Source organism: Hyla sarda, unplaced genomic scaffold (assembly GCF_029499605.1).
Source record: "Hyla sarda isolate aHylSar1 unplaced genomic scaffold, aHylSar1.hap1 scaffold_188, whole genome shotgun sequence".
Classification (NCBI taxonomy): Eukaryota; Metazoa; Chordata; class Amphibia; order Anura; family Hylidae; genus Hyla; species Hyla sarda.
In genome coordinates, this window is record NW_026608532.1 from 289,434 (window position 1) to 316,038 (window position 26,605).

A 26,605-nucleotide genomic window follows, 5' to 3' on the forward strand; every position below is an offset into this window, starting at 1 on the left:
AGGCAAAGACAAATGCTTCCAGCCATCCATTGCACTAATGGATTGGTCATCAGCTGGCTGTCTATGTCCCGCATCAATATAGACCAAAGTACAGAGGGTTAGGCTATGCTATTGTGCACCTACCTGATGCATCAGAAGGTGCGAGGCCCTTGCTAAATTCTGTGCACAGACTTTGAGATCTATGCTTTAGACTGTATCTAAACCTGCTCCAACATGGACTGACATTCTGGCCTACTTTCAGCCGATGCGACTTGTCTGTCGCTGAACAGTCGCTTTTTATGTATTCAGCACCTATGTATAATGTTGTAAAAATGCTCTAGAAGCTAAAGTCGCAGAAATGTCACACATATTTGGCCTGCAACTTTCTGTGCGACAAATTCAGACAGGAAAAATCTGTATAAATCCTTAGAAAATTATCCCCCAGTGTCTCCATCTGCTGGCGGTATTGAATAAGCATTGCTGCACTGATGGGGTATGCATTAGACGAAAAAAAAGAAGAAAAAGAAGAATAATACGCCCAGAAAAGAGGCGAAAAGGAGAAAAACGTAAAAAAACGTGAAAAAAAAGTAAGAGGAAGAGAAGGGAAAAAAAGGTGGAAATGGGTTTAAAAGTGATTTCGGCGGAGAAATATATATATATATATATATATATATATATATATATATATATATATACGCGCACACACACACATATATATAAACGTATTCTCCGTTGAGATATTGCAGCCGCTGCTGTGTCCAGGCCCAGGAGCCTTAGCACTGTGCTGTGATGTCACTCAATACCACTGACATCACTAGGTGTAAACAACATCTCTCCTTTGCTGTGTATGTGACTATGGAGCTGTTTGGTGATGTCGTCTATTATGGCCTTCATAGAAGCAACAGGAGATTGTTGCATCCATCTAGAACCCTCAGAACTACAGTGCTATGATGTCACTCACTTCCACAGGCCTTGCAGAGTGTAAACAACAACAACCCAGCTTTGTTGTGTATGTAACCATAGGGATTTGTGATGTCACCTAGAACCTTCACAGCAGCGACAGCTTTATGAGGAGCATCAGCACTGCTCTGCCTGAGCAGAACCATCACCGCCATAGGTTGTCAAATAACCCGGGTTTAACCCACACAGGTAAGTCCAATGGGGTGCAGGCATGTCCTCTATGCTTACAGCTTCCCGTGGGTGTTGGTTTGATACCGTTTGGGGACAGCCAAGGAGGCATCTGCAGGCAACAAAGGTAGGTGTGTGCTTGTGTGTGTGTTTCCTATGCAGATCCTAAGCCCAGTGTCACATGCAAGTAGGAGGAGTAAGAAGGGTTCCTGGCAAATCCGGGTTATGGATTGCATTTAAAAAGGCCCCGTGGGAGTGCAATGGGCCCCTGTCTTGCTGCTTAGCAATAATGGTATGGGTTTAGGTTCTGCTGTGTGTACTGGTGGTTGACTGCCCCCCAGCCCAGAGTGTGCATGGAAAATTGTCTGGCAGCCTCCCTGACAGCAAGCAGTGATAGTGCCCATGAAGGGGACCTTGTTGGGCCCGCCCCTTTCACGGTTATCGCTTCTCGGCCTTTTGGCTAAGATCAAGTGTAGTATCTGTTCTTATCCGTTTAATATCTGATACGTCCCCTATCTGGGGACCATATATTAAATGGATTTTTGAGAACGGGGGCCGATTTCGAAGCTTGCTTCCGTCGCCCTATGCATTGACCCGATATGGCAGTATCTTCGGGTACAGTGCACCACCCCCTTACAGGGTTAAAAAGAAAGATTCCTACTTTCATTGCTACCTGCTTGCTGGCTAGCCAGCTAGCCAGCCCTGTGGGCCTTGCTGCTGCTGCTGCTGCAGCCAAAAAACAAAAGGTGGTGCTGCTGCTGCTGCTGCTTCTGCTTCTGCTTGTGTCTGGCCGCTGTTGGAGCGTCCAGGCACAGGACTTCTGCTGCTGCTGACTAAATGGCCTCCTTAATTGGATCATTTGAGTAGCCAGCACACCTGTGCAGGTAGGGCATGACATGATAGGCAGCTGCCTTGATAGCGGGTGGGTGCTGAATGTTCCTAATTGACAAAATAAGATTAATGCTTATGAAGAAATATAAAATCTCATCCCTTCCCCAATATCGCGCCACACCCCTACCCCTTAATTCCCTGGTTGAACTTGATGGACATATGTCTTTTTTCGACCGTACTAACTATGTAACTATGTAACATAACATGGGGGGGGGGGGGGGTCTCCTGGCTGTTCACACAGGTGTGTCATTGCTGTACATTGACCATGCATTGCTTCTGTGGTATTGCAAAGGCAAAGACAAATGCTTCCAGCCATCCATTGCACTAATGGATTGGTCATCAGCTGGCTGTCTATGTCCCGCATCAATATAGACCAAAGTACAGAGGGTTAGGCTATGCTATTGTGCACCTACCTGATGCATCAGAAGGTGCGAGGCCCTTGCTAAATTCTGTGCACAGACTTTGAGATCTATGCTTTAGACTGTATCTAAACCTGCTCCAACATGGACTGACATTCTGGCCTACTTTCAGCCGATGCGACTTGTCTGTCGCTGAACAGTCGCTTTTTATGTATTCAGCACCTATGTATAATGTTGTAAAAATGCTCTAGAAGCTAAAGTCGCAGAAATGTCACACATATTTGGCCTGCAACTTTCTGTGCGACAAATTCAGACAGGAAAAATCTGTATAAATCCTTAGAAAATTATCCCCCAGTGTCTCCATCTGCTGGCGGTATTGAATAAGCATTGCTGCACTGATGGGGTATGCATTAGACGAAAAAAAAGAAGAAAAAGAAGAATAATACGCCCAGAAAAGAGGCGAAAAGGAGAAAAACGTAAAAAAACGTGAAAAAAAAGTAAGAGGAAGAGAAGGGAAAAAAGGTGGAAATGGGTTTAAAAGTGATTTCGGCGGAGAAATATATATATATATATATATATATATATATATATATATATATATACGCGCACACACACACATATATATATAAACGTATTCTCCGTTGAGATATTGCAGCCGCTGCTGTGTCCAGGCCCAGGAGCCTTAGCACTGTGCTGTGATGTCACTCAATACCACTGACATCACTAGGTGTAAACAACATCTCTCCTTTGCTGTGTATGTGACTATGGAGCTGTTTGGTGATGTCGTCTATTATGGCCTTCATAGAAGCAACAGGAGATTGTTGCATCCATCTAGAACCCTCAGAACTACAGTGCTATGATGTCACTCACTTCCACAGGCCTTGCAGAGTGTAAACAACAACAACCCAGCTTTGTTGTGTATGTAACCATAGGGATTTGTGATGTCACCTAGAACCTTCACAGCAGCGACAGCTTTATGAGGAGCATCAGCACTGCTCTGCCTGAGCAGAACCATCACCGCCATAGGTTGTCAAATAACCCGGGTTTAACCCACACAGGTAAGTCCAATGGGGTGCAGGCATGTCCTCTATGCTTACAGCTTCCCGTGGGTGTTGGTTTGATACCGTTTGGGGACAGCCAAGGAGGCATCTGCAGGCAACAAAGGTAGGTGTGTGCTTGTGTGTGTGTTTCCTATGCAGATCCTAAGCCCAGTGTCACATGCAAGTAGGAGGAGTAAGAAGGGTTCCTGGCAAATCCGGGTTATGGATTGCATTTAAAAAGGCCCCGTGGGAGTGCAATGGGCCCCTGTCTTGCTGCTTAGCAATAATGGTATGGGTTTAGGTTCTGCTGTGTGTACTGGTGGTTGACTGCCCCCCAGCCCAGAGTGTGCATGGAAAATTGTCTGGCAGCCTCCCTGACAGCAAGCAGTGATAGTGCCCATGAAGGGGACCTTGTTGGGCCCGCCCCTTTCACGGTTATCGCTTCTCGGCCTTTTGGCTAAGATCAAGTGTAGTATCTGTTCTTATCAGTTTAATATCTGATACGTCCCCTATCTGGGGACCATATATTAAATGGATTTTTGAGAACGGGGGCCGATTTCGAAGCTTGCTTCCGTCGCCCTATGCATTGACCCGATATGGCAGTATCTTCGGGTACAGTGCACCACCCCCTTACAGGGTTAAAAAGAAAGATTCCTACTTTCATTGCTACCTGCTTGCTGGCTAGCCAGCTAGCCAGCCCTGTGGGCCTTGCTGCTGCTGCTGCTGCAGCCAAAAAACAAAAGGTGGTGCTGCTGCTGCTTCTGCTTCTGCTTGTGTCTGGCCGCTGTTGGAGCGTCCAGGCACAGGACTTCTGCTGCTGCTGACTAAATGGCCTCCTTAATTGGATCATTTGAGTAGCCAGCACACCTGTGCAGGTAGGGCATGACATGATAGGCAGCTGCCTTGATAGCGGGTGGGTGCTGAATGTTCCTAATTGACAAAATAAGATTAATGCTTATGAAGAAATATAAAATCTCATCCCTTCCCCAATATCGCGCCACACCCCTACCCCTTAATTCCCTGGTTGAACTTGATGGACATATGTCTTTTTTCGACCGTACTAACTATGTAACTATGTAACATAACATGGGGGGGGGGGGGTCTCCTGGCTGTTCACACAGGTGTGTCATTGCTGTACATTGACCATGCATTGCTTCTGTGGTATTGCAAAGGCAAAGACAAATGCTTCCAGCCATCCATTGCACTAATGGATTGGTCATCAGCTGGCTGTCTATGTCCCGCATCAATATAGACCAAAGTACAGAGGGTTAGGCTATGCTATTGTGCACCTACCTGATGCATCAGAAGGTGCGAGGCCCTTGCTAAATTCTGTGCACAGACTTTGAGATCTATGCTTTAGACTGTATCTAAACCTGCTCCAACATGGACTGACATTCTGGCCTACTTTCAGCCGATGCGACTTGTCTGTCGCTGAACAGTCGCTTTTTATGTATTCAGCACCTATGTATAATGTTGTAAAAATGCTCTAGAAGCTAAAGTCGCAGAAATGTCACACATATTTGGCCTGCAACTTTCTGTGCGACAAATTCAGACAGGAAAAATCAGTATAAATCCTTAGAAAATTATCCCCCAGTGTCTCCATCTGCTGGCGGTATTGAATAAGCATTGCTGCACTGATGGGGTATGCATTAGACGAAAAAAAAGAAGAAAAAGAAGAATAATACGCCCAGAAAAGAGGCGAAAAGGAGAAAAACGTAAAAAAACGTGAAAAAAAAGTAAGAGGAAGAGAAGGGAAAAAAAGGTGGAAATGGGTTTAAAAGTGATTTCGGCGGAGAAATATATATATATATATATATATATATATATATATATATATACGCGCACACACACACATATATATAAACGTATTCTCCGTTGAGATATTGCAGCCGCTGCTGTGTCCAGGCCCAGGAGCCTTAGCACTGTGCTGTGATGTCACTCAATACCACTGACATCACTAGGTGTAAACAACATCTCTCCTTTGCTGTGTATGTGACTATGGAGCTGTTTGGTGATGTCGTCTATTATGGCCTTCATAGAAGCAACAGGAGATTGTTGCATCCATCTAGAACCCTCAGAACTACAGTGCTATGATGTCACTCACTTCCACAGGCCTTGCAGAGTGTAAACAACAACAACCCAGCTTTGTTGTGTATGTAACCATAGGGATTTGTGATGTCACCTAGAACCTTCACAGCAGCGACAGCTTTATGAGGAGCATCAGCACTGCTCTGCCTGAGCAGAACCATCACCGCCATAGGTTGTCAAATAACCCGGGTTTAACCCACACAGGTAAGTCCAATGGGGTGCAGGCATGTCCTCTATGCTTACAGCTTCCCGTGGGTGTTGGTTTGATACCGTTTGGGGACAGCCAAGGAGGCATCTGCAGGCAACAAAGGTAGGTGTGTGCTTGTGTGTGTGTTTCCTATGCAGATCCTAAGCCCAGTGTCACATGCAAGTAGGAGGAGTAAGAAGGGTTCCTGGCAAATCCGGGTTATGGATTGCATTTAAAAAGGCCCCGTGGGAGTGCAATGGGCCCCTGTCTTGCTGCTTAGCAATAATGGTATGGGTTTAGGTTCTGCTGTGTGTACTGGTGGTTGACTGCCCCCCAGCCCAGAGTGTGCATGGAAAATTGTCTGGCAGCCTCCCTGACAGCAAGCAGTGATAGTGCCCATGAAGGGGACCTTGTTGGGCCCGCCCCTTTCACGGTTATCGCTTCTCGGCCTTTTGGCTAAGATCAAGTGTAGTATCTGTTCTTATCAGTTTAATATCTGATACGTCCCCTATCTGGGGACCATATATTAAATGGATTTTTGAGAACGGGGGCCGATTTCGAAGCTTGCTTCCGTCGCCCTATGCATTGACCCGATATGGCAGTATCTTCGGGTACAGTGCACCACCCCCTTACAGGGTTAAAAAGAAAGATTCCTACTTTCATTGCTACCTGCTTGCTGGCTAGCCAGCTAGCCAGCCCTGTGGGCCTTGCTGCTGCTGCTGCTGCAGCCAAAAAACAAAAGGTGGTGCTGCTGCTGCTTCTGCTTCTGCTTGTGTCTGGCCGCTGTTGGAGCGTCCAGGCACAGGACTTCTGCTGCTGCTGACTAAATGGCCTCCTTAATTGGATCATTTGAGTAGCCAGCACACCTGTGCAGGTAGGGCATGACATGATAGGCAGCTGCCTTGATAGCGGGTGGGTGCTGAATGTTCCTAATTGACAAAATAAGATTAATGCTTATGAAGAAATATAAAATCTCATCCCTTCCCCAATATCGCGCCACACCCCTACCCCTTAATTCCCTGGTTGAACTTGATGGACATATGTCTTTTTTCGACCGTACTAACTATGTAACTATGTAACATAACATGGGGGGGGGGGGGTCTCCTGGCTGTTCACACAGGTGTGTCATTGCTGTACATTGACCATGCATTGCTTCTGTGGTATTGCAAAGGCAAAGACAAATGCTTCCAGCCATCCATTGCACTAATGGATTGGTCATCAGCTGGCTGTCTATGTCCCGCATCAATATAGACCAAAGTACAGAGGGTTAGGCTATGCTATTGTGCACCTACCTGATGCATCAGAAGGTGCGAGGCCCTTGCTAAATTCTGTGCACAGACTTTGAGATCTATGCTTTAGACTGTATCTAAACCTGCTCCAACATGGACTGACATTCTGGCCTACTTTCAGCCGATGCGACTTGTCTGTCGCTGAACAGTCGCTTTTTATGTATTCAGCACCTATGTATAATGTTGTAAAAATGCTCTAGAAGCTAAAGTCGCAGAAATGTCACACATATTTGGCCTGCAACTTTCTGTGCGACAAATTCAGACAGGAAAAATCTGTATAAATCCTTAGAAAATTATCCCCCAGTGTCTCCATCTGCTGGCGGTATTGAATAAGCATTGCTGCACTGATGGGGTATGCATTAGACGAAAAAAAAGAAGAAAAAGAAGAATAATACGCCCAGAAAAGAGGCGAAAAGGAGAAAAACGTAAAAAAACGTGAAAAAAAAGTAAGAGGAAGAGAAGGGAAAAAAGGTGGAAATGGGTTTAAAAGTGATTTCGGCGGAGAAATATATATATATATATATATATATATATATATATATATATACGCGCACACACACACATATATATATAAACGTATTCTCCGTTGAGATATTGCAGCCGCTGCTGTGTCCAGGCCCAGGAGCCTTAGCACTGTGCTGTGATGTCACTCAATACCACTGACATCACTAGGTGTAAACAACATCTCTCCTTTGCTGTGTATGTGACTATGGAGCTGTTTGGTGATGTCGTCTATTATGGCCTTCATAGAAGCAACAGGAGATTGTTGCATCCATCTAGAACCCTCAGAACTACAGTGCTATGATGTCACTCACTTCCACAGGCCTTGCAGAGTGTAAACAACAACAACCCAGCTTTGTTGTGTATGTAACCATAGGGATTTGTGATGTCACCTAGAACCTTCACAGCAGCGACAGCTTTATGAGGAGCATCAGCACTGCTCTGCCTGAGCAGAACCATCACCGCCATAGGTTGTCAAATAACCCGGGTTTAACCCACACAGGTAAGTCCAATGGGGTGCAGGCATGTCCTCTATGCTTACAGCTTCCCGTGGGTGTTGGTTTGATACCGTTTGGGGACAGCCAAGGAGGCATCTGCAGGCAACAAAGGTAGGTGTGTGCTTGTGTGTGTGTTTCCTATGCAGATCCTAAGCCCAGTGTCACATGCAAGTAGGAGGAGTAAGAAGGGTTCCTGGCAAATCCGGGTTATGGATTGCATTTAAAAAGGCCCCGTGGGAGTGCAATGGGCCCCTGTCTTGCTGCTTAGCAATAATGGTATGGGTTTAGGTTCTGCTGTGTGTACTGGTGGTTGACTGCCCCCCAGCCCAGAGTGTGCATGGAAAATTGTCTGGCAGCCTCCCTGACAGCAAGCAGTGATAGTGCCCATGAAGGGGACCTTGTTGGGCCCGCCCCTTTCACGGTTATCGCTTCTCGGCCTTTTGGCTAAGATCAAGTGTAGTATCTGTTCTTATCAGTTTAATATCTGATACGTCCCCTATCTGGGGACCATATATTAAATGGATTTTTGAGAACGGGGGCCGATTTCGAAGCTTGCTTCCGTCGCCCTATGCATTGACCCGATATGGCAGTATCTTCGGGTACAGTGCACCACCCCCTTACAGGGTTAAAAAGAAAGATTCCTACTTTCATTGCTACCTGCTTGCTGGCTAGCCAGCTAGCCAGCCCTGTGGGCCTTGCTGCTGCTGCTGCTGCAGCCAAAAAACAAAAGGTGGTGCTGCTGCTGCTTCTGCTTCTGCTTGTGTCTGGCCGCTGTTGGAGCGTCCAGGCACAGGACTTCTGCTGCTGCTGACTAAATGGCCTCCTTAATTGGATCATTTGAGTAGCCAGCACACCTGTGCAGGTAGGGCATGACATGATAGGCAGCTGCCTTGATAGCGGGTGGGTGCTGAATGTTCCTAATTGACAAAATAAGATTAATGCTTATGAAGAAATATAAAATCTCATCCCTTCCCCAATATCGCGCCACACCCCTACCCCTTAATTCCCTGGTTGAACTTGATGGACATATGTCTTTTTTCGACCGTACTAACTATGTAACTATGTAACATAACATGGGGGGGGGGGGGGTCTCCTGGCTGTTCACACAGGTGTGTCATTGCTGTACATTGACCATGCATTGCTTCTGTGGTATTGCAAAGGCAAAGACAAATGCTTCCAGCCATCCATTGCACTAATGGATTGGTCATCAGCTGGCTGTCTATGTCCCGCATCAATATAGACCAAAGTACAGAGGGTTAGGCTATGCTATTGTGCACCTACCTGATGCATCAGAAGGTGCGAGGCCCTTGCTAAATTCTGTGCACAGACTTTGAGATCTATGCTTTAGACTGTATCTAAACCTGCTCCAACATGGACTGACATTCTGGCCTACTTTCAGCCGATGCGACTTGTCTGTCGCTGAACAGTCGCTTTTTATGTATTCAGCACCTATGTATAATGTTGTAAAAATGCTCTAGAAGCTAAAGTCGCAGAAATGTCACACATATTTGGCCTGCAACTTTCTGTGCGACAAATTCAGACAGGAAAAATCAGTATAAATCCTTAGAAAATTATCCCCCAGTGTCTCCATCTGCTGGCGGTATTGAATAAGCATTGCTGCACTGATGGGGTATGCATTAGACGAAAAAAAAGAAGAAAAAGAAGAATAATACGCCCAGAAAAGAGGCGAAAAGGAGAAAAACGTAAAAAAACGTGAAAAAAAAGTAAGAGGAAGAGAAGGGAAAAAAAGGTGGAAATGGGTTTAAAAGTGATTTCGGCGGAGAAATATATATATATATATATATATATATATATATATATATACGCGCACACACACACATATATATAAACGTATTCTCCGTTGAGATATTGCAGCCGCTGCTGTGTCCAGGCCCAGGAGCCTTAGCACTGTGCTGTGATGTCACTCAATACCACTGACATCACTAGGTGTAAACAACATCTCTCCTTTGCTGTGTATGTGACTATGGAGCTGTTTGGTGATGTCGTCTATTATGGCCTTCATAGAAGCAACAGGAGATTGTTGCATCCATCTAGAACCCTCAGAACTACAGTGCTATGATGTCACTCACTTCCACAGGCCTTGCAGAGTGTAAACAACAACAACCCAGCTTTGTTGTGTATGTAACCATAGGGATTTGTGATGTCACCTAGAACCTTCACAGCAGCGACAGCTTTATGAGGAGCATCAGCACTGCTCTGCCTGAGCAGAACCATCACCGCCATAGGTTGTCAAATAACCCGGGTTTAACCCACACAGGTAAGTCCAATGGGGTGCAGGCATGTCCTCTATGCTTACAGCTTCCCGTGGGTGTTGGTTTGATACCGTTTGGGGACAGCCAAGGAGGCATCTGCAGGCAACAAAGGTAGGTGTGTGCTTGTGTGTGTGTTTCCTATGCAGATCCTAAGCCCAGTGTCACATGCAAGTAGGAGGAGTAAGAAGGGTTCCTGGCAAATCCGGGTTATGGATTGCATTTAAAAAGGCCCCGTGGGAGTGCAATGGGCCCCTGTCTTGCTGCTTAGCAATAATGGTATGGGTTTAGGTTCTGCTGTGTGTACTGGTGGTTGACTGCCCCCCAGCCCAGAGTGTGCATGGAAAATTGTCTGGCAGCCTCCCTGACAGCAAGCAGTGATAGTGCCCATGAAGGGGACCTTGTTGGGCCCGCCCCTTTCACGGTTATCGCTTCTCGGCCTTTTGGCTAAGATCAAGTGTAGTATCTGTTCTTATCAGTTTAATATCTGATACGTCCCCTATCTGGGGACCATATATTAAATGGATTTTTGAGAACGGGGGCCGATTTCGAAGCTTGCTTCCGTCGCCCTATGCATTGACCCGATATGGCAGTATCTTCGGGTACAGTGCACCACCCCCTTACAGGGTTAAAAAGAAAGATTCCTACTTTCATTGCTACCTGCTTGCTGGCTAGCCAGCTAGCCAGCCCTGTGGGCCTTGCTGCTGCTGCTGCTGCAGCCAAAAAACAAAAGGTGGTGCTGCTGCTGCTTCTGCTTCTGCTTGTGTCTGGCCGCTGTTGGAGCGTCCAGGCACAGGACTTCTGCTGCTGCTGACTAAATGGCCTCCTTAATTGGATCATTTGAGTAGCCAGCACACCTGTGCAGGTAGGGCATGACATGATAGGCAGCTGCCTTGATAGCGGGTGGGTGCTGAATGTTCCTAATTGACAAAATAAGATTAATGCTTATGAAGAAATATAAAATCTCATCCCTTCCCCAATATCGCGCCACACCCCTACCCCTTAATTCCCTGGTTGAACTTGATGGACATATGTCTTTTTTCGACCGTACTAACTATGTAACTATGTAACATAACATGGGGGGGGGGGGGTCTCCTGGCTGTTCACACAGGTGTGTCATTGCTGTACATTGACCATGCATTGCTTCTGTGGTATTGCAAAGGCAAAGACAAATGCTTCCAGCCATCCATTGCACTAATGGATTGGTCATCAGCTGGCTGTCTATGTCCCGCATCAATATAGACCAAAGTACAGAGGGTTAGGCTATGCTATTGTGCACCTACCTGATGCATCAGAAGGTGCGAGGCCCTTGCTAAATTCTGTGCACAGACTTTGAGATCTATGCTTTAGACTGTATCTAAACCTGCTCCAACATGGACTGACATTCTGGCCTACTTTCAGCCGATGCGACTTGTCTGTCGCTGAACAGTCGCTTTTTATGTATTCAGCACCTATGTATAATGTTGTAAAAATGCTCTAGAAGCTAAAGTCGCAGAAATGTCACACATATTTGGCCTGCAACTTTCTGTGCGACAAATTCAGACAGGAAAAATCTGTATAAATCCTTAGAAAATTATCCCCCAGTGTCTCCATCTGCTGGCGGTATTGAATAAGCATTGCTGCACTGATGGGGTATGCATTAGACGAAAAAAAAGAAGAAAAAGAAGAATAATACGCCCAGAAAAGAGGCGAAAAGGAGAAAAACGTAAAAAAACGTGAAAAAAAAGTAAGAGGAAGAGAAGGGAAAAAAGGTGGAAATGGGTTTAAAAGTGATTTCGGCGGAGAAATATATATATATATATATATATATATATATATATATATATATATACGCGCACACACACACATATATATAAACGTATTCTCCGTTGAGATATTGCAGCCGCTGCTGTGTCCAGGCCCAGGAGCCTTAGCACTGTGCTGTGATGTCACTCAATACCACTGACATCACTAGGTGTAAACAACATCTCTCCTTTGCTGTGTATGTGACTATGGAGCTGTTTGGTGATGTCGTCTATTATGGCCTTCATAGAAGCAACAGGAGATTGTTGCATCCATCTAGAACCCAGAACTACAGTGCTATGATGTCACTCACTTCCACAGGCCTTGCAGAGTGTAAACAACAACAACCCAGCTTTGTTGTGTATGTAACCATAGGGATTTGTGATGTCACCTAGAACCTTCACAGCAGCGACAGCTTTATGAGGAGCATCAGCACTGCTCTGCCTGAGCAGAACCATCACCGCCATAGGTTGTCAAATAACCCGGGTTTAACCCACACAGGTAAGTCCAATGGGGTGCAGGCATGTCCTCTATGCTTACAGCTTCCCGTGGGTGTTGGTTTGATACCGTTTGGGGACAGCCAAGGAGGCATCTGCAGGCAACAAAGGTAGGTGTGTGCTTGTGTGTGTGTTTCCTATGCAGATCCTAAGCCCAGTGTCACATGCAAGTAGGAGGAGTAAGAAGGGTTCCTGGCAAATCCGGGTTATGGATTGCATTTAAAAAGGCCCCGTGGGAGTGCAATGGGCCCCTGTCTTGCTGCTTAGCAATAATGGTATGGGTTTAGGTTCTGCTGTGTGTACTGGTGGTTGACTGCCCCCCAGCCCAGAGTGTGCATGGAAAATTGTCTGGCAGCCTCCCTGACAGCAAGCAGTGATAGTGCCCATGAAGGGGACCTTGTTGGGCCCGCCCCTTTCACGGTTATCGCTTCTCGGCCTTTTGGCTAAGATCAAGTGTAGTATCTGTTCTTATCAGTTTAATATCTGATACGTCCCCTATCTGGGGACCATATATTAAATGGATTTTTGAGAACGGGGGCCGATTTCGAAGCTTGCTTCCGTCGCCCTATGCATTGACCCGATATGGCAGTATCTTCGGGTACAGTGCACCACCCCCTTACAGGGTTAAAAAGAAAGATTCCTACTTTCATTGCTACCTGCTTGCTGGCTAGCCAGCTAGCCAGCCCTGTGGGCCTTGCTGCTGCTGCTGCTGCAGCCAAAAAACAAAAGGTGGTGCTGCTGCTGCTTCTGCTTCTGCTTGTGTCTGGCCGCTGTTGGAGCGTCCAGGCACAGGACTTCTGCTGCTGCTGACTAAATGGCCTCCTTAATTGGATCATTTGAGTAGCCAGCACACCTGTGCAGGTAGGGCATGACATGATAGGCAGCTGCCTTGATAGCGGGTGGGTGCTGAATGTTCCTAATTGACAAAATAAGATTAATGCTTATGAAGAAATATAAAATCTCATCCCTTCCCCAATATCGCGCCACACCCCTACCCCTTAATTCCCTGGTTGAACTTGATGGACATATGTCTTTTTTCGACCGTACTAACTATGTAACTATGTAACATAACATGGGGGGGGGGGGGTCTCCTGGCTGTTCACACAGGTGTGTCATTGCTGTACATTGACCATGCATTGCTTCTGTGGTATTGCAAAGGCAAAGACAAATGCTTCCAGCCATCCATTGCACTAATGGATTGGTCATCAGCTGGCTGTCTATGTCCCGCATCAATATAGACCAAAGTACAGAGGGTTAGGCTATGCTATTGTGCACCTACCTGATGCATCAGAAGGTGCGAGGCCCTTGCTAAATTCTGTGCACAGACTTTGAGATCTATGCTTTAGACTGTATCTAAACCTGCTCCAACATGGACTGACATTCTGGCCTACTTTCAGCCGATGCGACTTGTCTGTCGCTGAACAGTCGCTTTTTATGTATTCAGCACCTATGTATAATGTTGTAAAAATGCTCTAGAAGCTAAAGTCGCAGAAATGTCACACATATTTGGCCTGCAACTTTCTGTGCGACAAATTCAGACAGGAAAAATCTGTATAAATCCTTAGAAAATTATCCCCCAGTGTCTCCATCTGCTGGCGGTATTGAATAAGCATTGCTGCACTGATGGGGTATGCATTAGACGAAAAAAAAGAAGAAAAAGAAGAATAATACGCCCAGAAAAGAGGCGAAAAGGAGAAAAACGTAAAAAAACGTGAAAAAAAAGTAAGAGGAAGAGAAGGGAAAAAAGGTGGAAATGGGTTTAAAAGTGATTTCGGCGGAGAAATATATATACATATATATATATATATATATATATATATATATATATATACGCGCACACACACACATATATATATAAACGTATTCTCCGTTGAGATATTGCAGCCGCTGCTGTGTCCAGGCCCAGGAGCCTTAGCACTGTGCTGTGATGTCACTCAATACCACTGACATCACTAGGTGTAAACAACATCTCTCCTTTGCTGTGTATGTGACTATGGAGCTGTTTGGTGATGTCGTCTATTATGGCCTTCATAGAAGCAACAGGAGATTGTTGCATCCATCTAGAACCCTCAGAACTACAGTGCTATGATGTCACTCACTTCCACAGGCCTTGCAGAGTGTAAACAACAACAACCCAGCTTTGTTGTGTATGTAACCATAGGGATTTGTGATGTCACCTAGAACCTTCACAGCAGCGACAGCTTTATGAGGAGCATCAGCACTGCTCTGCCTGAGCAGAACCATCACCGCCATAGGTTGTCAAATAACCCGGGTTTAACCCACACAGGTAAGTCCAATGGGGTGCAGGCATGTCCTCTATGCTTACAGCTTCCCGTGGGTGTTGGTTTGATACCGTTTGGGGACAGCCAAGGAGGCATCTGCAGGCAACAAAGGTAGGTGTGTGCTTGTGTGTGTGTTTCCTATGCAGATCCTAAGCCCAGTGTCACATGCAAGTAGGAGGAGTAAGAAGGGTTCCTGGCAAATCCGGGTTATGGATTGCATTTAAAAAGGCCCCGTGGGAGTGCAATGGGCCCCTGTCTTGCTGCTTAGCAATAATGGTATGGGTTTAGGTTCTGCTGTGTGTACTGGTGGTTGACTGCCCCCCAGCCCAGAGTGTGCATGGAAAATTGTCTGGCAGCCTCCCTGACAGCAAGCAGTGATAGTGCCCATGAAGGGGACCTTGTTGGGCCCGCCCCTTTCACGGTTATCGCTTCTCGGCCTTTTGGCTAAGATCAAGTGTAGTATCTGTTCTTATCAGTTTAATATCTGATACGTCCCCTATCTGGGGACCATATATTAAATGGATTTTTGAGAACGGGGGCCGATTTCGAAGCTTGCTTCCGTCGCCCTATGCATTGACCCGATATGGCAGTATCTTCGGGTACAGTGCACCACCCCCTTACAGGGTTAAAAAGAAAGATTCCTACTTTCATTGCTACCTGCTTGCTGGCTAGCCAGCTAGCCAGCCCTGTGGGCCTTGCTGCTGCTGCTGCTGCAGCCAAAAAACAAAAGGTGGTGCTGCTGCTGCTTCTGCTTCTGCTTGTGTCTGGCCGCTGTTGGAGCGTCCAGGCACAGGACTTCTGCTGCTGCTGACTAAATGGCCTCCTTAATTGGATCATTTGAGTAGCCAGCACACCTGTGCAGGTAGGGCATGACATGATAGGCAGCTGCCTTGATAGCGGGTGGGTGCTGAATGTTCCTAATTGACAAAATAAGATTAATGCTTATGAAGAAATATAAAATCTCATCCCTTCCCCAATATCGCGCCACACCCCTACCCCTTAATTCCCTGGTTGAACTTGATGGACATATGTCTTTTTTCGACCGTACTAACTATGTAACTATGTAACATAACATGGGGGGGGGGGGTCTCCTGGCTGTTCACACAGGTGTGTCATTGCTGTACATTGACCATGCATTGCTTCTGTGGTATTGCAAAGGCAAAGACAAATGCTTCCAGCCATCCATTGCACTAATGGATTGGTCATCAGCTGGCTGTCTATGTCCCGCATCAATATAGACCAAAGTACAGAGGGTTAGGCTATGCTATTGTGCACCTACCTGATGCATCAGAAGGTGCGAGGCCCTTGCTAAATTCTGTGCACAGACTTTGAGATCTATGCTTTAGACTGTATCTAAACCTGCTCCAACATGGACTGACATTCTGGCCTACTTTCAGCCGATGCGACTTGTCTGTCGCTGAACAGTCGCTTTTTATGTATTCAGCACCTATGTATAATGTTGTAAAAATGCTCTAGAAGCTAAAGTCGCAGAAATGTCACACATATTTGGCCTGCAACTTTCTGTGCGACAAATTCAGACAGGAAAAATCAGTATAAATCCTTAGAAAATTATCCCCCAGTGTCTCCATCTGCTGGCGGTATTGAATAAGCATTGCTGCACTGATGGGGTATGCATTAGACGAAAAAAAAGAAGAAAAAGAAGAATAATACGCCCAGAAAAGAGGCGAAAAGGAGAAAAACGTAAAAAAACGTGAAAAAAAAGTAAGAGGAAGAGAAGGGAAAAAAGGTGGAAATGGGTTTAAAAGTGATTTCGGCGGAGAAATATATATACATATATATATATATATATATATATATATATATATATATATATACGCGCACACACACACATATATATAAACGTATTCTCCGTTGAGATATTGCAGCCGCTGCTGTGTCCAGGCCCAGGAGCCTTAGCACTGTGCTGTGATGTCACTCAATACCACTGACATCACTAGGTGTAAACAACATCTCTCCTTTGCTGTGTATGTGACTATGGAGCTGTTTGGTGATGTCGTCTATTATGGCCTTCATAGAAGCAACAGGAGATTGTTGCATCCATCTAGAACCCTCAGAACTACAGTGCTATGATGTCACTCACTTCCACAGGCCTTGCAGAGTGTAAACAACAACAACCCAGCTTTGTTGTGTATGTAACCATAGGGATTTGTGATGTCACCTAGAACCTTCACAGCAGCGACAGCTTTATGAGGAGCATCAGCACTGCTCTGCCTGAGCAGAACCATCACCGCCATAGGTTGTCAAATAACCCGGGTTTAACCCACACAGGTAAGTCCAATGGGGTGCAGGCATGTCCTCTATGCTTACAGCTTCCCGTGGGTGTTGGTTTGATACCGTTTGGGGACAGCCAAGGAGGCATCTGCAGGCAACAAAGGTAGGTGTGTGCTTGTGTGTGTGTTTCCTATGCAGATCCTAAGCCCAGTGTCACATGCAAGTAGGAGGAGTAAGAAGGGTTCCTGGCAAATCCGGGTTATGGATTGCATTTAAAAAGGCCCCGTGGGAGTGCAATGGGCCCCTGTCTTGCTGCTTAGCAATAATGGTATGGGTTTAGGTTCTGCTGTGTGTACTGGTGGTTGACTGCCCCCCAGCCCAGAGTGTGCATGGAAAATTGTCTGGCAGCCTCCCTGACAGCAAGCAGTGATAGTGCCCATGAAGGGGACCTTGTTGGGCCCGCCCCTTTCACGGTTATCGCTTCTCGGCCTTTTGGCTAAGATCAAGTGTAGTATCTGTTCTTATCAGTTTAATATCTGATACGTCCCCTATCTGGGGACCATATATTAAATGGATTTTTGAGAACGGGGGCCGATTTCGAAGCTTGCTTCCGTCGCCCTATGCATTGACCCGATATGGCAGTATCTTCGGGTACAGTGCACCACCCCCTTACAGGGTTAAAAAGAAAGATTCCTACTTTCATTGCTACCTGCTTGCTGGCTAGCCAGCTAGCCAGCCCTGTGGGCCTTGCTGCTGCTGCTGCTGCAGCCAAAAAACAAAAGGTGGTGCTGCTGCTGCTTCTGCTTCTGCTTGTGTCTGGCCGCTGTTGGAGCGTCCAGGCACAGGACTTCTGCTGCTGCTGACTAAATGGCCTCCTTAATTGGATCATTTGAGTAGCCAGCACACCTGTGCAGGTAGGGCATGACATGATAGGCAGCTGCCTTGATAGCGGGTGGGTGCTGAATGTTCCTAATTGACAAAATAAGATTAATGCTTATGAAGAAATATAAAATCTCATCCCTTCCCCAATATCGCGCCACACCCCTACCCCTTAATTCCCTGGTTGAACTTGATGGACATATGTCTTTTTTCGACCGTACTAACTATGTAACTATGTAACATAACATGGGGGGGGGGGGGTCTCCTGGCTGTTCACACAGGTGTGTCATTGCTGTACATTGACCATGCATTGCTTCTGTGGTATTGCAAAGGCAAAGACAAATGCTTCCAGCCATCCATTGCACTAATGGATTGGTCATCAGCTGGCTGTCTATGTCCCGCATCAATATAGACCAAAGTACAGAGGGTTAGGCTATGCTATTGTGCACCTACCTGATGCATCAGAAGGTGCGAGGCCCTTGCTAAATTCTGTGCACAGACTTTGAGATCTATGCTTTAGACTGTATCTAAACCTGCTCCAACATGGACTGACATTCTGGCCTACTTTCAGCCGATGCGACTTGTCTGTCGCTGAACAGTCGCTTTTTATGTATTCAGCACCTATGTATAATGTTGTAAAAATGCTCTAGAAGCTAAAGTCGCAGAAATGTCACACATATTTGGCCTGCAACTTTCTGTGCGACAAATTCAGACAGGAAAAATCAGTATAAATCCTTAGAAAATTATCCCCCAGTGTCTCCATCTGCTGGCGGTATTGAATAAGCATTGCTGCACTGATGGGGTATGCATTAGACGAAAAAAAAGAAGAAAAAGAAGAATAATACGCCCAGAAAAGAGGCGAAAAGGAGAAAAACTTAAAAAAACGTGAAAAAAAAGTAAGAGGAAGAGAAGGGAAAAAAAGGTGGAAATGGGTTTAAAAGTGATTTCGGCGGAGAAATATATATATATATATATATATATATATATATATATATATATATATATATATATACGCGCACACACACACATATATATAAACGTATTCTCCGTTGAGATATTGCAGCCGCTGCTGTGTCCAGGCCCAGGAGCCTTAGCACTGTGCTGTGATGTCACTCAATACCACTGACATCACTAGGTGTAAACAACATCTCTCCTTTGCTGTGTATGTGACTATGGAGCTGTTTGGTGATGTCGTCTATTATGGCCTTCATAGAAGCAACAGGAGATTGTTGCATCCATCTAGAACCCTCAGAACTACAGTGCTATGATGTCACTCACTTCCACAGGCCTTGCAGAGTGTAAACAACAACAACCCAGCTTTGTTGTGTATGTAACCATAGGGATTTGTGATGTCACCTAGAACCTTCACAGCAGCGACAGCTTTATGAGGAGCATCAGCACTGCTCTGCCTGAGCAGAACCATCACCGCCATAGGTTGTCAAATAACCCGGGTTTAACCCACACAGGTAAGTCCAATGGGGTGCAGGCATGTCCTCTATGCTTACAGCTTCCCGTGGGTGTTGGTTTGATACCGTTTGGGGACAGCCAAGGAGGCATCTGCAGGCAACAAAGGTAGGTGTGTGCTTGTGTGTGTGTTTCCTATGCAGATCCTAAGCCCAGTGTCACATGCAAGTAGGAGGAGTAAGAAGGGTTCCTGGCAAATCCGGGTTATGGATTGCATTTAAAAAGGCCCCGTGGGAGTGCAATGGGCCCCTGTCTTGCTGCTTAGCAATAATGGTATGGGTTTAGGTTCTGCTGTGTGTACTGGTGGTTGACTGCCCGCCCAGAGTGTGCATGGAAAATTGTCTGGCAGCCTCCCTGACAGCAAGCAGTGATAGTGCCCATGAAGGGGACCTTGTTGGGCCCGCCCCTTTCACGGTTATCGCTTCTCGGCCTTTTGGCTAAGATCAAGTGTAGTATCTGTTCTTATCAGTTTAATATCTGATACGTCCCCTATCTGGGGACCATATATTAAATGGATTTTTGAGAACGGGGGCCGATTTCGAAGCTTGCTTCCGTCGCCCTATGCATTGACCCGATATGGCAGTATCTTCGGGTACAGTGCACCACCCCCTTACAGGGTTAAAAAGAAAGATTCCTACTTTCATTGCTACCTGCTTGCTGGCTAGCCAGCTAGCCAGCCCTGTGGGCCTTGCTGCTGCTGCTGCTGCAGCCAAAAAACAAAAGGTGGTGCTGCTGCTGCTTCTGCTTCTGCTTGTGTCTGGCCGCTGTTGGAGCGTCCAGGCACAGGACTTCTGCTGCTGCTGACTAAATGGCCTCCTTAATTGGATCATTTGAGTAGCCAGCACACCTGTGCAGGTAGGGCATGACATGATAGGCAGCTGCCTTGATAGCGGGTGGGTGCTGAATGTTCCTAATTGACAAAATAAGATTAATGCTTATGAAGAAATATAAAATCTCATCCCTTCCCCAATATCGCGCCACACCCCTACCCCTTAATTCCCTGGTTGAACTTGATGGACATATGTCTTTTTTCGACCGTACTAACTATGTAACTATGTAACATAACATGGGGGGGGGGGGGTCTCCTGGCTGTTCACACAGGTGTGTCATTGCTGTACATTGACCATGCATTGCTTCTGTGGTATTGCAAAGGCAAAGACAAATGCTTCCAGCCATCCATTGCACTAATGGATTGGTCATCAGCTGGCTGTCTATGTCCCGCATCAATATAGACCAAAGTACAGAGGGTTAGGCTATGCTATTGTGCACCTACCTGATGCATCAGAAGGTGCGAGGCCCTTGCTAAATTCTGTGCACAGACTTTGAGATCTATGCTTTAGACTGTATCTAAACCTGCTCCAACATGGACTGACATTCTGGCCTACTTTCAGCCGATGCGACTTGTCTGTCGCTGAACAGTCGCTTTTTATGTATTCAGCACCTATGTATAATGTTGTAAAAATGCTCTAGAAGCTAAAGTCGCAGAAATGTCACACATATTTGGCCTGCAACTTTCTGTGCGACAAATTCAGACAGGAAAAATCTGTATAAATCCTTAGAAAATTATCCCCCAGTGTCTCCATCTGCTGGCGGTATTGAATAAGCATTGCTGCACTGATGGGGTATGCATTAGACGAAAAAAAAGAAGAAAAAGAAGAATAATACGCCCAGAAAAGAGGCGAAAAGGAGAAAAACGTAAAAAAACGTGAAAAAAAAGTAAGAGGAAGAGAAGGGAAAAAAGGTGGAAATGGGTTTAAAAGTGATTTCGGCGGAGAATATATATATATATATATATATATATATATATATATATATATATATATATATATACGCGCACACACACACATATATATAAACGTATTCTCCGTTGAGATATTGCAGCCGCTGCTGTGTCCAGGCCCAGGAGCCTTAGCACTGTGCTGTGATGTCACTCAATACCACTGACATCACTAGGTGTAAACAACATCTCTCCTTTGCTGTGTATGTGACTATGGAGCTGTTTGGTGATGTCGTCTATTATGGCCTTCATAGAAGCAACAGGAGATTGTTGCATCCATCTAGAACCCTCAGAACTACAGTGCTATGATGTCACTCACTTCCACAGGCCTTGCAGAGTGTAAACAACAACAACCCAGCTTTGTTGTGTATGTAACCATAGGGATTTGTGATGTCACCTAGAACCTTCACAGCAGCGACAGCTTTATGAGGAGCATCAGCACTGCTCTGCCTGAGCAGAACCATCACCGCCATAGGTTGTCAAATAACCCGGGTTTAACCCACACAGGTAAGTCCAATGGGGTGCAGGCATGTCCTCTATGCTTACAGCTTCCCGTGGGTGTTGGTTTGATACCGTTTGGGGACAGCCAAGGAGGCATCTGCAGGCAACAAAGGTAGGTGTGTGCTTGTGTGTGTGTTTCCTATGCAGATCCTAAGCCCAGTGTCACATGCAAGTAGGAGGAGTAAGAAGGGTTCCTGGCAAATCCGGGTTATGGATTGCATTTAAAAAGGCCCCGTGGGAGTGCAATGGGCCCCTGTCTTGCTGCTTAGCAATAATGGTATGGGTTTAGGTTCTGCTGTGTGTACTGGTGGTTGACTGCCCCCCAGCCCAGAGTGTGCATGGAAAATTGTCTGGCAGCCTCCCTGACAGCAAGCAGTGATAGTGCCCATGAAGGGGACCTTGTTGGGCCCGCCCCTTTCACGGTTATCGCTTCTCGGCCTTTTGGCTAAGATCAAGTGTAGTATCTGTTCTTATCAGTTTAATATCTGATACGTCCCCTATCTGGGGACCATATATTAAATGGATTTTTGAGAACGGGGGCCGATTTCGAAGCTTGCTTCCGTCGCCCTATGCATTGACCCGATATGGCAGTATCTTCGGGTACAGTGCACCACCCCCTTACAGGGTTAAAAAGAAAGATTCCTACTTTCATTGCTACCTGCTTGCTGGCTAGCCAGCTAGCCAGCCCTGTGGGCCTTGCTGCTGCTGCTGCTGCAGCCAAAAAACAAAAGGTGGTGCTGCTGCTGCTTCTGCTTCTGCTTGTGTCTGGCCGCTGTTGGAGCGTCCAGGCACAGGACTTCTGCTGCTGCTGACTAAATGGCCTCCTTAATTGGATCATTTGAGTAGCCAGCACACCTGTGCAGGTAGGGCATGACATGATAGGCAGCTGCCTTGATAGCGGGTGGGTGCTGAATGTTCCTAATTGACAAAATAAGATTAATGCTTATGAAGAAATATAAAATCTCATCCCTTCCCCAATATCGCGCCACACCCCTACCCCTTAATTCCCTGGTTGAACTTGATGGACATATGTCTTTTTTCGACCGTACTAACTATGTAACTATGTAACATAACATGGGGGGGGGGGGTCTCCTGGCTGTTCACACAGGTGTGTCATTGCTGTACATTGACCATGCATTGCTTCTGTGGTATTGCAAAGGCAAAGACAAATGCTTCCAGCCATCCATTGCACTAATGGATTGGTCATCAGCTGGCTGTCTATGTCCCGCATCAATATAGACCAAAGTACAGAGGGTTAGGCTATGCTATTGTGCACCTACCTGATGCATCAGAAGGTGCGAGGCCCTTGCTAAATTCTGTGCACAGACTTTGAGATCTATGCTTTAGACTGTATCTAAACCTGCTCCAACATGGACTGACATTCTGGCCTACTTTCAGCCGATGCGACTTGTCTGTCGCTGAACAGTCGCTTTTTATGTATTCAGCACCTATGTATAATGTTGTAAAAATGCTCTAGAAGCTAAAGTCGCAGAAATGTCACACATATTTGGCCTGCAACTTTCTGTGCGACAAATTCAGACAGGAAAAATCAGTATAAATCCTTAGAAAATTATCCCCCAGTGTCTCCATCTGCTGGCGGTATTGAATTAGCATTGCTGCACTGATGGGGTATGCATTAGATGAAAAAAAAGAAGAAAAAGAAGAATAATACGCCCAGAAAAGAGGCGAAAAGGAGAAAAACGTAAAAAAACGTGAAAAAAAAGTAAGAGGAAGAGAAGGGAAAAAAAGGTGGAAATGGGTTTAAAAGTGATTTCGGCGGAGAAATATATATATATATATATATATATATATATATATATAATATATGCGCACACACACACATATATATAAACGTATTCTCCGTTGAGATATTGCAGCCGCTGCTGTGTCCAGGCCCAGGAGCCTTAGCACTGTGCTGTGATGTCACTCAATACCACTGACATCACTAGGTGTAAACAACATCTCTCCTTTGCTGTGTATGTGACTATGGAGCTGTTTGGTGATGTCGTCTATTATGGCCTTCATAGAAGCAACAGGAGATTGTTGCATCCATCTAGAACCCTCAGAACTACAGTGCTATGATGTCACTCACTTCCACAGGCCTTGCAGAGTGTAAACAACAACAACCCAGCTTTGTTGTGTATGTAACCATAGGGATTTGTGATGTCACCTAGAACCTTCACAGCAGCGACAGCTTTATGAGGAGCATCAGCACTGCTCTGCCTGAGCAGAACCATCACCGCCATAGGTTGTCAAATAACCCGGGTTTAACCCACACAGGTAAGTCCAATGGGGTGCAGGCATGTCCTCTATGCTTACAGCTTCCCGTGGGTGTTGGTTTGATACCGTTTGGGGACAGCCAAGGAGGCATCTGCAGGCAACAAAGGTAGGTGTGTGCTTGTGTGTGTGTTTCCTATGCAGATCCTAAGCCCAGTGTCACATGCAAGTAGGAGGAGTAAGAAGGGTTCCTGGCAAATCCGGGTTATGGATTGCATTTAAAAAGGCCCCGTGGGAGTGCAATGGGCCCCTGTCTTGCTGCTTAGCAATAATGGTATGGGTTTAGGTTCTGCTGTGTGTACTGGTGGTTGACTGCCCCCCAGCCCAGAGTGTGCATGGAAAATTGTCTGGCAGCCTCCCTGACAGCAAGCAGTGATAGTGCCCATGAAGGGGACCTTGTTGGGCCCGCCCCTTTCACGGTTATCGCTTCTCGGCCTTTTGGCTAAGATCAAGTGTAGTATCTGTTCTTATCAGTTTAATATCTGATACGTCCCCTATCTGGGGACCATATATTAAATGGATTTTTGAGAACGGGGGCCGATTTCGAAGCTTGCTTCCGTCGCCCTATGCATTGACCCGATATGGCAGTATCTTCGGGTACAGTGCACCACCCCCTTACAGGGTTAAAAAGAAAGATTCCTACTTTCATTGCTACCTGCTTGCTGGCTAGCCAGCTAGCCAGCCCTGTGGGCCTTGCTGCTGCTGCTGCTGCAGCCAAAAAACAAAAGGTGGTGCTGCTGCTGCTTCTGCTTCTGCTTGTGTCTGGCCGCTGTTGGAGCGTCCAGGCACAGGACTTCTGCTGCTGCTGACTAAATGGCCTCCTTAATTGGATCATTTGAGTAGCCAGCACACCTGTGCAGGTAGGGCATGACATGATAGGCAGCTGCCTTGATAGCGGGTGGGTGCTGAATGTTCCTAATTGACAAAATAAGATTAATGCTTATGAAGAAATATAAAATCTCATCCCTTCCCCAATATCGCGCCACACCCCTACCCCTTAATTCCCTGGTTGAACTTGATGGACATATGTCTTTTTTCGACCGTACTAACTATGTAACTATGTAACATAACATGGGGGGGGGGGGGTCTCCTGGCTGTTCACACAGGTGTGTCATTGCTGTACATTGACCATGCATTGCTTCTGTGGTATTGCAAAGGCAAAGACAAATGCTTCCAGCCATCCATTGCACTAATGGATTGGTCATCAGCTGGCTGTCTATGTCCCGCATCAATATAGACCAAAGTACAGAGGGTTAGGCTATGCTATTGTGCACCTACCTGATGCATCAGAAGGTGCGAGGCCCTTGCTAAATTCTGTGCACAGACTTTGAGATCTATGCTTTAGACTGTATCTAAACCTGCTCCAACATGGACTGACATTCTGGCCTACTTTCAGCCGATGCGACTTGTCTGTCGCTGAACAGTCGCTTTTTATGTATTCAGCACCTATGTATAATGTTGTAAAAATGCTCTAGAAGCTAAAGTCGCAGAAATGTCACACATATTTGGCCTGCAACTTTCTGTGAGACAAATTCAGACAGGAAAAATCAGTATAAATCCTTAGAAAATTATCCCCCAGTGTCTCCATCTGCTGGCGGTATTGAATAAGCATTGCTGCACTGATGGGGTATGCATTAGACGAAAAAAAAGAAGAAAAAGAAGAATAATACGCCCAGAAAAGAGGCGAAAAGGAGAAAAACGTAAAAAAACGTGAAAAAAAAGTAAGAGGAAGAGAAGGGAAAAAAAGGTGGAAATGGGTTTAAAAGTGATTTCGGCGGAGAAATATATATATATATATATATATATATATATATATATATATATATACGCGCACACACACACATATATATAAACGTATTCTCCGTTGAGATATTGCAGCCGCTGCTGTGTCCAGGCCCAGGAGCCTTAGCACTGTGCTGTGATGTCACTCAATACCACTGACATCACTAGGTGTAAACAACATCTCTCCTTTGCTGTGTATGTGACTATGGAGCTGTTTGGTGATGTCGTCTATTATGGCCTTCATAGAAGCAACAGGAGATTGTTGCATCCATCTAGAACCCTCAGAACTACAGTGCTATGATGTCACTCACTTCCACAGGCCTTGCAGAGTGTAAACAACAACAACCCAGCTTTGTTGTGTATGTAACCATAGGGATTTGTGATGTCACCTAGAACCTTCACAGCAGCGACAGCTTTATGAGGAGCATCAGCACTGCTCTGCCTGAGCAGAACCATCACCGCCATAGGTTGTCAAATAACCCGGGTTTAACCCACACAGGTAAGTCCAATGGGGTGCAGGCATGTCCTCTATGCTTACAGCTTCCCGTGGGTGTTGGTTTGATACCGTTTGGGGACAGCCAAGGAGGCATCTGCAGGCAACAAAGGTAGGTGTGTGCTTGTGTGTGTGTTTCCTATGCAGATCCTAAGCCCAGTGTCACATGCAAGTAGGAGGAGTAAGAAGGGTTCCTGGCAAATCCGGGTTATGGATTGCATTTAAAAAGGCCCCGTGGGAGTGCAATGGGCCCCTGTCTTGCTGCTTAGCAATAATGGTATGGGTTTAGGTTCTGCTGTGTGTACTGGTGGTTGACTGCCCCCCAGCCCAGAGTGTGCATGGAAAATTGTCTGGCAGCCTCCCTGACAGCAAGCAGTGATAGTGCCCATGAAGGGGACCTTGTTGGGCCC

The 26,605-nt window shown here is 46.0% G+C and overlaps 11 non-coding genes across 11 annotated transcripts; all 11 read left to right on the plus strand.

Moving 5' to 3' along the window:
* Positions 1–1,547: 1,547 nt before the first annotated feature.
* On the plus strand, positions 1,548–1,738 carry LOC130315627 (U2 spliceosomal RNA). Its single transcript, XR_008863096.1, has one exon. It is a non-coding gene; the product is annotated as a U2 spliceosomal RNA (small nuclear RNA).
* A 2,096-nt stretch (positions 1,739–3,834) lies between these two features.
* Positions 3,835–4,025, plus strand: LOC130315537 (U2 spliceosomal RNA). Its single transcript, XR_008863014.1, has one exon. It is a non-coding gene; the product is annotated as a U2 spliceosomal RNA (small nuclear RNA).
* A 2,083-nt stretch (positions 4,026–6,108) lies between these two features.
* Positions 6,109–6,299, plus strand: LOC130315539 (U2 spliceosomal RNA). The gene has a single exon (XR_008863016.1). It is a non-coding gene; the product is annotated as a U2 spliceosomal RNA (small nuclear RNA).
* A 2,084-nt stretch (positions 6,300–8,383) lies between these two features.
* Positions 8,384–8,574, plus strand: LOC130315540 (U2 spliceosomal RNA). Its single transcript, XR_008863017.1, has one exon. It is a non-coding gene; the product is annotated as a U2 spliceosomal RNA (small nuclear RNA).
* A 2,082-nt stretch (positions 8,575–10,656) lies between these two features.
* Positions 10,657–10,847, plus strand: LOC130315542 (U2 spliceosomal RNA). Its single transcript, XR_008863018.1, has one exon. It is a non-coding gene; the product is annotated as a U2 spliceosomal RNA (small nuclear RNA).
* A 2,084-nt stretch (positions 10,848–12,931) lies between these two features.
* Positions 12,932–13,122, plus strand: LOC130315543 (U2 spliceosomal RNA). Its single transcript, XR_008863019.1, has one exon. It is a non-coding gene; the product is annotated as a U2 spliceosomal RNA (small nuclear RNA).
* A 2,092-nt stretch (positions 13,123–15,214) lies between these two features.
* Positions 15,215–15,405, plus strand: LOC130315544 (U2 spliceosomal RNA). Its single transcript, XR_008863020.1, has one exon. It is a non-coding gene; the product is annotated as a U2 spliceosomal RNA (small nuclear RNA).
* Positions 15,406–17,498: 2,093 nt separating this feature from the next.
* LOC130315545 (U2 spliceosomal RNA) lies at positions 17,499–17,689 on the plus strand. Its single transcript, XR_008863021.1, has one exon. It is a non-coding gene; the product is annotated as a U2 spliceosomal RNA (small nuclear RNA).
* Positions 17,690–19,782: 2,093 nt separating this feature from the next.
* On the plus strand, positions 19,783–19,973 carry LOC130315546 (U2 spliceosomal RNA). The gene has a single exon (XR_008863022.1). It is a non-coding gene; the product is annotated as a U2 spliceosomal RNA (small nuclear RNA).
* Positions 19,974–22,068: 2,095 nt separating this feature from the next.
* Positions 22,069–22,259, plus strand: LOC130315547 (U2 spliceosomal RNA). Its single transcript, XR_008863023.1, has one exon. It is a non-coding gene; the product is annotated as a U2 spliceosomal RNA (small nuclear RNA).
* A 2,083-nt stretch (positions 22,260–24,342) lies between these two features.
* LOC130315548 (U2 spliceosomal RNA) lies at positions 24,343–24,533 on the plus strand. The gene has a single exon (XR_008863024.1). It is a non-coding gene; the product is annotated as a U2 spliceosomal RNA (small nuclear RNA).
* Positions 24,534–26,605: the final 2,072 nt, after the last annotated feature.